We start from the raw sequence: 10000 nt of genomic DNA on the forward strand, positions 1-10000 counted from the left end.
CCTTTCAACCTAAACCGGCACATGTAGAACCCAACTACAAAGAATGCATCTATAATGCCAGGGGTTGGTGCAAATATGGGGACAGTTGCAGGTATACACACACAAATAAATATGAAGGCGAAAGAGCAAATATAATAGAAAAGTTGGATTTTTTAATGGCAGAATTCCGGGAAATGAAGAAAAGAACATCATATCAGAACAGGAAGGAAGCATGGGAGAATCCATATTATTACCAATATTGAATAATGGGGATGAAACACAAACCATAATAGTAATGAATGCACAGGGTTTAGTCACGAGTAACTCTAAAAGGAAAATAGAGTTCTTAGAAGAACTAACCCAAATTGAAAAAATAGATATATTAAATATAAGTGAAACATGGTATTCCCAAGAGACTGGCAGTGATGACCAGATAAAGGGTTTCCAAACTTATAGATCAGACAGAAAAAATAGGAATCAAGGGGGAACCGCAATATATGGAAGAGACATAAATCAAGGAAAAGTATGTGAAAAATACAGCAACACAGAATGTGAATTGATTGCGGTAGAATTTGAATTTGAAAAACTAATGAATATTGTAGTTTACAGACCCCCAAACACTAAGGAGTTTGACATAATAATAGAAAAAATAGATGGTATATGTAGAAACCATAAAGACTGGAATATACTCCTATCCGGAGATTTTAACTTTCCTTTCGTGGATTGGAAAGAACGGATAGAAGAAAGTGGTTGTATGTATACATATAAAAAAGATAGTAATAGTAGCGCAGAAGATAAGAGGCAATTTGAAAAGCTTCAAGATATGCTATTAGAACATAATATGCAACAAATAAACCACATTTCAACAAGAAAGGAAAATGTCCTAGAACTAGTATTTGTGAATGTGGTGAATTATGTTAAAGAAATAATAGTGTATAACACGGGAATTTCAGACCACAATGTCATAGAATTGATAGTTCATTCCAAAGCAAGTGATCACAGAATTAATAAAAACACAAAACTTTGGGAAGGATATGGAAAATATAACTTTTACAGTAAGAATATAAAATGGTCAGAAATAAATGAAGAACTGGATAAAGAATGGAAAAATGTATTTATAAGTGATAATATACAGGTAAATACGGATATACTGTACAAAATACTGGAGAAAATTGTTGAAAAATATGTACCGAAAAAAAACAATAAACAAAAGACGTGCATACCAAGAGACAGAAGGATCTTATTTCAGAAAATTAAAAAGTGGAAGAAAAATCTTGCAAAAGAAAAAAATGTGTGGAAAATGAGGGAAATAAAATGTAAGATAGAAAATGCAGAACAAAAGATTATACAGTCGAAAGAAAATGAAAAAAGGGACTTAGAAGAAAGGACACTTCAAAATATAAAAAGAAACCCCAAAGTACTTTACTCCTATGCAAAAAAGATGAATAAAAGGAGAATAGAAATAGGCCCTCTAAGAATTGAAGGACGGCTAACGAATGAAAAAAAGGAAATATGCAACATATTAGCAGAAAAATATAAGAGTGAGTTCACGCCAAGAATTGCGAATGAGAATAATGAAACAGAAATGAGAGAAGAAAATGTTGAATATCTAACGGATATAGATATTAATGAAGCAGATATTGTCACGGCTATAAACGAAATTAAAAATGGATCGGCAGCCGGACCAGATGGAGTTCCAGCGATTTTGTTAAAAAAAACTGCAAACACTATCGCGAAGCCACTTGCAATACTGCTAAGACAGAGTATAGATATGAGCGAGATATATGTTAAACATAAATTAGCTTATATAACCCTATCTTCAAAAGTGGATCAAGACTAGAGGCAAGCAATTATAGACCTGTTAGTCTAACATCACATATTATGAAAGTGTATGAGAGGGTAATAAAAAAGAAAATAATGAACCATTTGGTCAAAAATAATTTGTTTAATATGGGTCAACACGGTTTCGTACCTGGAAAAAGTACACAGACCCAACTGATAGCTCACTATGAAAACATATACAATAATATGATATATGAAAAAGACACAGATGTGATCTATCTAGATTTTGCAAAAGCCTTTGACAAGGTAGACCATAACATATTGGAGAAAAAAATGAGAAAGCATAATATTGTGGGAAAGATAGGAAAATGGGTTAAAAGAATTCCTGCAAAACAGAAAACAGATAGTGGTTGCAAATGACGAGAAATCAGATGAAGCCCAGGTAATATCTGGTGTGCCCCAAGGTACGGTATTAGCTGCACTGCTATTTGTTATTATGATCTCAGACATAGACTGTGATGTTGAAAACTCCGTAGTGAGAAGTTTCGCCGATGACACAAGAATAAGTAGAGAAATTACTTGTGATGAAGATAGGAACTCACTACAAAGAGATCTAAACAAAATATATGAATGGGCGGAGATAAATAGGATGGTATTTAACTCCGATAAATTTGAATCAATAAATTATGGAAACAGAGAAGGAATGGTGTATGCATACAAGGGACCTAATAATAAGACAATCACAAACAAGGAAGCAATTAAAGACCTTGGTGTAATTTTAAATAGGAATATGTTATGCAACGACCAAATAGCAACACTGTTGGCTAAATGTAAAGCGAAAATGGGAATGTTATTCAGACACTTTAAAACAAGAAAAGCTGAACACATGATTATGCTTTACAAAACTTATGTGCGTAGTACACTCGAGTACTGCAATGTGATATGGTACCCACACTACCAAAAGGATATTGCGCAAATAGAGAGTGTACAAAGGTCCTATACTGCTAGAATAGAAGAAGTTAAGGACCTTGATTACTGGGAAAGACTGCAATTTTTAAAACTATACAGTCTAGAAAGGAGAAGAGAACGCTACATGATAATACAAGCATGGAAGCAAATAGAAGGAATTGCTGAAAACATCATGGAGCTTAAAGTATCAGAAAGAGCAAGCCGAGGTAGATTAATAGTGCCAAAAAAGCATTCCAGGTAAACTGAGAAAGGCGCACAGGACATTAATCCACAACGCACCAGCATCGATAATGCAGCGACTATTTAATGTGCTGCCAGCTCATCTAAGAAACATATCAGGAGTGAGCGTAGATGCGTTTAAAAAGCAGCTCGATAAATACCTAAGATGCATCCCAGACCATCCAAGACTGGAAGATGCAAAATACACTGGAAGATGTATTAGCAACTCTCTGGTGGATATACGAGGTGCCTCACACTGAGGGACCTGGGGGAACCCAAACAAAAAATAAGGCAATAAGGTAAGGTAAGGCAGTACATAGCTTTAATGTATTACCAAGTAACTTTTAACAGTTATAACTATCAAAGTAATTTATTTATCATGTGTTTCCCATGACCTTCCTGACCAGAATGTTATACATTCTTCTTCTTCTTCTTCTTCTTCTTCTCTCTCTCTCTCTCTCTCTCTCTCTCTCTCTCTCTCTCTCTCTCTCTCTCTCTCTCTCTCTCTCTCTCTTTCTCTCAGTACATAGCTTTAATGTATTACCAAGTAACTTTTAACAGTTATAACTATCAAAGTAATTTATTTATCATGTTGTTTCCCATGACCTTCCTGACCAGAATGTTATACATTCTTCTTCTTCTCTCTCTCTCTCTCTCTCTCTCTCTCTCTCTCTCTCTCTCTCTCTCTCTCTCTCAGTACATAGCTTAATGTATTACCAAGTAACTTTTAACAGTTATAACTATCAAAGTAATTTATTTATCATGTTGTTTCCCATGACCTTCCTGACCAGAATGTTATACATTCTTCTTCTTCTTCTTCTTCTTCTTCTTCTTCTTCTTCTTCTTCTTCTCCTCTCTCTCTCTCTCTCTCTCTCTCTCTCTCTCTCTCTCTCTCTCTCTCTCTCTCTCTCTCTCTCTCTCTCTCTCGGAAATGTATAAATAAAAGCCTCTTAGTCAAGATGCAATAATTTAATATGTTGGCATTGCAAATTATATTCTATTATCAGTCATTTTCAGGAATCATTCTCATAAGCGCGTAATTGTGAACAAAGAATTTAATAGAGCCATTATTTATGTGGGAAAAATATATTGCCCAAATTCGTTATTTATGAGTGATGCGTGTATTAAATGACTCTGTAATATATCGATGATTTACCATTGCTACAATGGTGTATTATAATTATGATTTCCGGGGTCGGGGGACATGCGACATCAAAATTGGTGTGATTTATTTCTCTCTTTAAATCGATGTTTGTGTTGCTGTTATTATTTAGTGCTGCTTTAGCATTTTAAAGGTTTAAAGGTAGCTCATGAATAGCAGTGCCAAGGGACAGGACAATATCCTGAAGACTGGCCACATATACAAATGGTCTGCGCGCAAGCTGGACCAAGGAGCACCAGGCAATGGCTGCTGATGACTCAGCAGGTAGACCTACAGGACATCCCCCCCCCCTCATCCCTTAGGTCGCAAAGATGGTGAGGTTGTAGACCCAACAAGTATTATGGAGCTTGAGTGGGTCTCGAACTCCCTTCCAACAGATTGATGGTCACGGACGTTTCCAATAGGCGGTTATTTATTGCTGTTGACGTTCTTTGGGTGTAATTATCGTTGGTCTTAATGCATTATTTTGTTCTCACTATTATTGTTACATGATTTTGATAGATTTGCAATTACGGGAATTTTCACTATTATTATTATTTCTGTTATTGCTATTGTTGTGGATATTACTGGAGGTACCAGTCATAGCGATATGTTTGAGATGTCATGTTATATGATATTTATTTTAAAATTTGTTTGTCCTTTAAGGAAGTAGAAAGATCACGTTATTCAACTGCGCGTTGTCTCAAGAAAGCATGGAGTGACCTTTTTCATTGAGGTCATCGACCGGAAATAAATGTGTGATTCCTTGATGGTCAAGGTTTTAGACAATAATTTTAATGTCATTATTGAGTCAGTGTTGTGTAAAGTAAGTCATCTGAATGCACCCTAGATGAAGAAAGTGATTGAGCAATGCGAAATTAAGATTTTCTGATCATATAGAATCTCCTTAAACCCTTTTTTATTTAAAGTACATTAAACATCACCCTGTCAATAATTTCTTTAAGAATCATCTTCAGATGCGAAGTTTTAAGTCAGTGGAAGCATTCACAGGTTGAAGGTGAAATGGGAAGGCTTGACCGCTAGTCGTAAGTCGGGCGTGGGGAGTTTTTCTCGGAATTATGGAAGAGATACACACCAGGTAGAAGGTTGTTATTAATGGATACAGTGTTGATGTCCTATATCCCTGTTACCCACCTCTCTCTCTCTCTCTCTCTCTCTCTCTCTCTCTCTCTCTCTCTCTCTCTCTCTCTCTCTCTCTCCTCTCTCTCTCTCTCTCTCTTTCTTTCTCTTCCTGGAATATTTTGGGATGGGTTAATGGGCCCACGAATGTTCAAAGGGGCTTTTAAGTACTAACGGCCTCACGCATATCACTGTTCACACATCCAAACATTGACCTCGAGTTGCTGAACTTTTCTGACTTCACGACCTTATTCATGCTGTTACTGGGTATTAAAAATCCAGTTATATAATGCTGTTTATCATAAACCCAGTAGTTTTCGCACGTTTTTCAAAGTGCCTCGTCAGAAAAAGGGCGAAAGGTCCAGTGTGTGTATGATATACATTATATAACTGGATTTTTAATACCAAAAACTCTTATACACGGAATGATGTTATCTTCAAGTTGATGCTGTTACTAGTTGTATTGTAGAATCCAATGCACTTAATTCAGCTTATTATATATAAATTAGTAAGTTTTAAATCTCAATGATGTACATTTTGTATTAAGTTTTTTTTTTTTTTTTTTTTTTTTTTTTTTTTTTTTTTTTTTTTTTTTTTTACAATAATAGACGTCCTGTTATTGAAAAGCTTTGTGAAGAGTAGGTTATACCCATTCCCGGGTATATGCAATAAGTAGCATTTAGTAAACTGTTTAGTGTTTTTTCGTATCAATTAAGACGATTCTGAAGAAATCGGATGTAAAATTAACCTTTATCCAGTAACTAGTGTACGCGACCCGTCAAAAATGACGGCTAAATATTTACTGTAGATATGCACATACTCGCTCACAGATTCAACCCTTTCCAACCTTACCCCTTTCCTAACTACAATACGACAGTTGTGGTTTCCAAGTGTATCTCTCGGGGTACCACCTCTCACCAGGATATGACTAATCCCTCTCCCCCTAACCCGAGGGACGGAAGGCGACCGAATAGATATGTCTGGCAATGTCGCTTAGCGTGGCCAGGGATATATATATATATATATATATATATATATATATATATATATATATATATATATATATATATATATTACATAGGGAAGATGGTTTATTATGTGTATGATAAACGAATCAAGGGAGATCAGAAGAAAATGCATTAATTATCATTACGAAAAATAACAGGAAAAGGGATAAAATGGTAAATATATCAATATCATATTAATCTTTATATGAAATAGCATGTTTGGCAAACATATTTTTTTTAGTGTTTGTGCCTTTTGTTTTTTAATCGCGTTTCTGTACATCGTTTTTTTTTTTATCGTTTCCATATAACCTTGTTGTCCTTTATTTAAAGTAACTAAATCATATATCCTACATGGAGTGTGATTATACCTCAAGAAGATTGGTTTTGAATTAATTGCAATAACTGGTATACATGTCTCCTTGGATTTTTTTTTTTTTTTTTTTTTTTTTAGGTATGGCTCTAATATCGAACTGTGTGAATTTATATTTATGGAACCGCTTATCTTAAATATTAATATACAAAATTGACACAGTATTTTTTTTTTTTTTAATGTGCATACATCATGAAATAGTTCCCGATGATGCTTGCATTGACCTGTGCTCTTAGTAACATACAAAGGTCAAGAGTGGCCCTGGGGATAAGACTTGTCAAGAGACACGCATACTGGGTCGCAGGATACATTAAGCCTTTTTGGAATACAGTAGTCATCTTTCTTTTCTCTCTCGCCTTTGACTCTCAGCCAAGCGTTCTGAATGATCGCCAAGCGGAAGCTGGACTCAAAACATCGTGGATTCCTGCTCGTTATTGGACCACTGTGCAAAGCAGCCAGCATATGCTAGGGTAAATGATACACAAAGTGGGATATATGTGATACATTGATACTTATACATAAACTAGTTGACGGGTAAATATGTAAATAGATATGCACACACACACACGCAGATTCAACCGTTCCCACCCTCTCCCCATTTCCTAACTACAGCGCTCTGGTTCGGCAATTTGTGGGAGATTATGGTTTCCAAATGCACCTCTAGGGGTACACCCTTTCACCTGGCTATGACTACTTCCTTACCCCCTGTAGCTCAGCGTGAAAGAAAAGAAATATATATATATATATATATATTATATATATATATATATATATATATATATCTTTTCTATCACGCTGAGCTACAGGGGCTAAGGAAGTAGTCATAGCCTGGTGAAATTATATATATATATATATATATATATATATATATATATATATATATTATATATACATATATGTAATAAATATATATATATATATATATATATATATATATATATATATATATATGTGTAATACATATATATGAATATATATATATGTATGAATATATGTATATATATATATATATATTATATATATATATATATATATATATATATATATATATATATATATATATAAGTACTTGCTCTTTATTATGTACAGGAGGATACCAGTCTGTCTATGAAATGGGATTAAGGTGAAACTAACCAAACCTTGACAATGTAGCTAAAATTGCCTGTAATTATGGTGAAAATGTTTCAATTTATCACATGGTCTCAACATATATGTACATTTAAAAGCTATTATGCATAATGAACAATTTTCCGCATTTCCTTTAGCGTGCACACTGAAACTAGGCCCACTCTGGGAAGTAGTGCAGAACGCAAGTTTCACCTGGTCATTGTTACTCCAATTTGTCCGTGAGAACATGTACTGTACAGGAAGGGACAAGTTTGTTTTTCATTTTCATATTATGTCCGTTGCCTACTCTATGAGAGGTCGCTGGATTGGGAACCACAGTGTAACATAATGTTTTGAATGGGTCCTACACTGACATGCTTATTACTCATCGTCCACAAACTCCATTTCCCTGGGTCACTTCGAATACGAAGAGGAGTTGTCTTGTTCTCGAGCTTTGGCCTTGTACCGCACGTGTTTCATACACGCTCATACACTGTATTGCTATTGCCTTTTTTTATCTTTCACTCTCTCCCCGCGCTGATAATAGAAAAACCTGATTAAGCTTGCCATTTCATAGTTCACAATTATGAAGCCATTGTTGCCTTCAACTGTTTGTATATAAGCTCTTTATATTGTTGAATAAATTGACTTACATTCACCTCGCCTTTCTGTTAGTACCCAAACCTACTTTGCAACAGCCTTTCGTATCATACATTTGTCGATCAATCCATCCTAAAACAACAGGTGTATTGTCCGTTTCCTATTGGTAGAAATACTAGAAAAATACCTGATGTAGAATTGTAGACGCATAAGATTGCTCCTCTAGTTCTCCAAAAGTACTTGAATACAGTGTTTGTGCATATAGCTGCGGTCAGGGTTTCGGTCCTGAAAACCTCCTCGGAAAACATTTTCTCGTCTTTCGTAAAGGGTTATGCTAATGGCTTCACTGTGGTTTTCAAGACAGGCAAACTGACTTTCTGAAATTAATTCCATTCTGTTTCCAAGGTTGGAGACTTAAGGACAATGTGACTATGTGCCCATAATTCATTATTGAAAGAAGTTATAAAAACTTATAATCGGGTTGGGTGGTCCCATAGAGAATTTGACCAGAAGCTTAAAAAATAATTTCTCTCTCTAGATTCCCAAAGTTCTTATTTTATAGATTATACGAATCTGCTGATATTGCTAAAATGCCAAAGATTGATACCGTTAAGCATTGAGCTAATAATTTACTACTGGATAAAAATAAAACCTCATAAAACTTCATCTTCTATGATGGTTCTGTCATTACGTCCCCTATATAATAAAAAGAAAGTGTCTGGCTATATATATATATATATATATATATATATATATATATATATATATATATATATATATATATATATATATATATACATAAATATATAGATATATATATATACATATATATATATATATATATATATATTTATACAGTATATATATAAATATATAGATATATATATATGTATATATATAATATATATATATATATATATATATATATATATATATATATATATATATATGTATGTATGTATGTATAATTTCTTTCCGGTCACGCTCAACTCTCCCTGCCCCTCTGAATGGGGAGAGGGAGTAGGCAACCTTGGTGAGAGGTGGGCATACTTATCTAAATATTTAGCCGTCATTTTAACGGGTCGCATACACTAGTCTATGTTTCACTATTGAAAGAGTAATCTTATATATGTTCCGTTTACCATTTGGTATAATAAAGCAATGAATGAATATCCTAAATAAGGGAAAAGGATGAAGGTCGAAAACATCTTTGATGGTTAATAATTCGGAAGTGTAACTTCCCGTCTCCTTTCATCGGTCAACGTCGATTTTTAACGTCGAGAAATTACCTGTCTCAACGACTCGTAAACATTGTTCTTTAGGCTCGTTATTCCTCCCCTTAGTCCGAGGCGTTTCCTTGAGCTACTCCCCACCCGTATTCCCCCTGCATGATCGAAACTCCCCCACCCATTCCCCCTACATGATCGAAATATGGTCACCGGAAATTGCTCGCTACCTGTGGTTACTTTCATTATCGGACATTTTTTTTTCTTATGCACCTCCGGCTCTTATGTATACAGGAACTAGGCCCACCGCGGCAGAACCTCAATTTCACCTGCCGTTCGGTATTCCAATTAATAACTCTTAGAGGAAGGTGTGTACACAGAGAAGCTATAGTCTTTATTGTGATTGTTTATTTTTTGCCCACTATTTAAATGCCGGATACATTTCTTAGATTTTACCCTT

The sequence above is a fragment of the Palaemon carinicauda genome, chromosome 33 (assembly GCF_036898095.1).
Source record: "Palaemon carinicauda isolate YSFRI2023 chromosome 33, ASM3689809v2, whole genome shotgun sequence".
Classification (NCBI taxonomy): domain Eukaryota; kingdom Metazoa; phylum Arthropoda; class Malacostraca; order Decapoda; family Palaemonidae; genus Palaemon; species Palaemon carinicauda.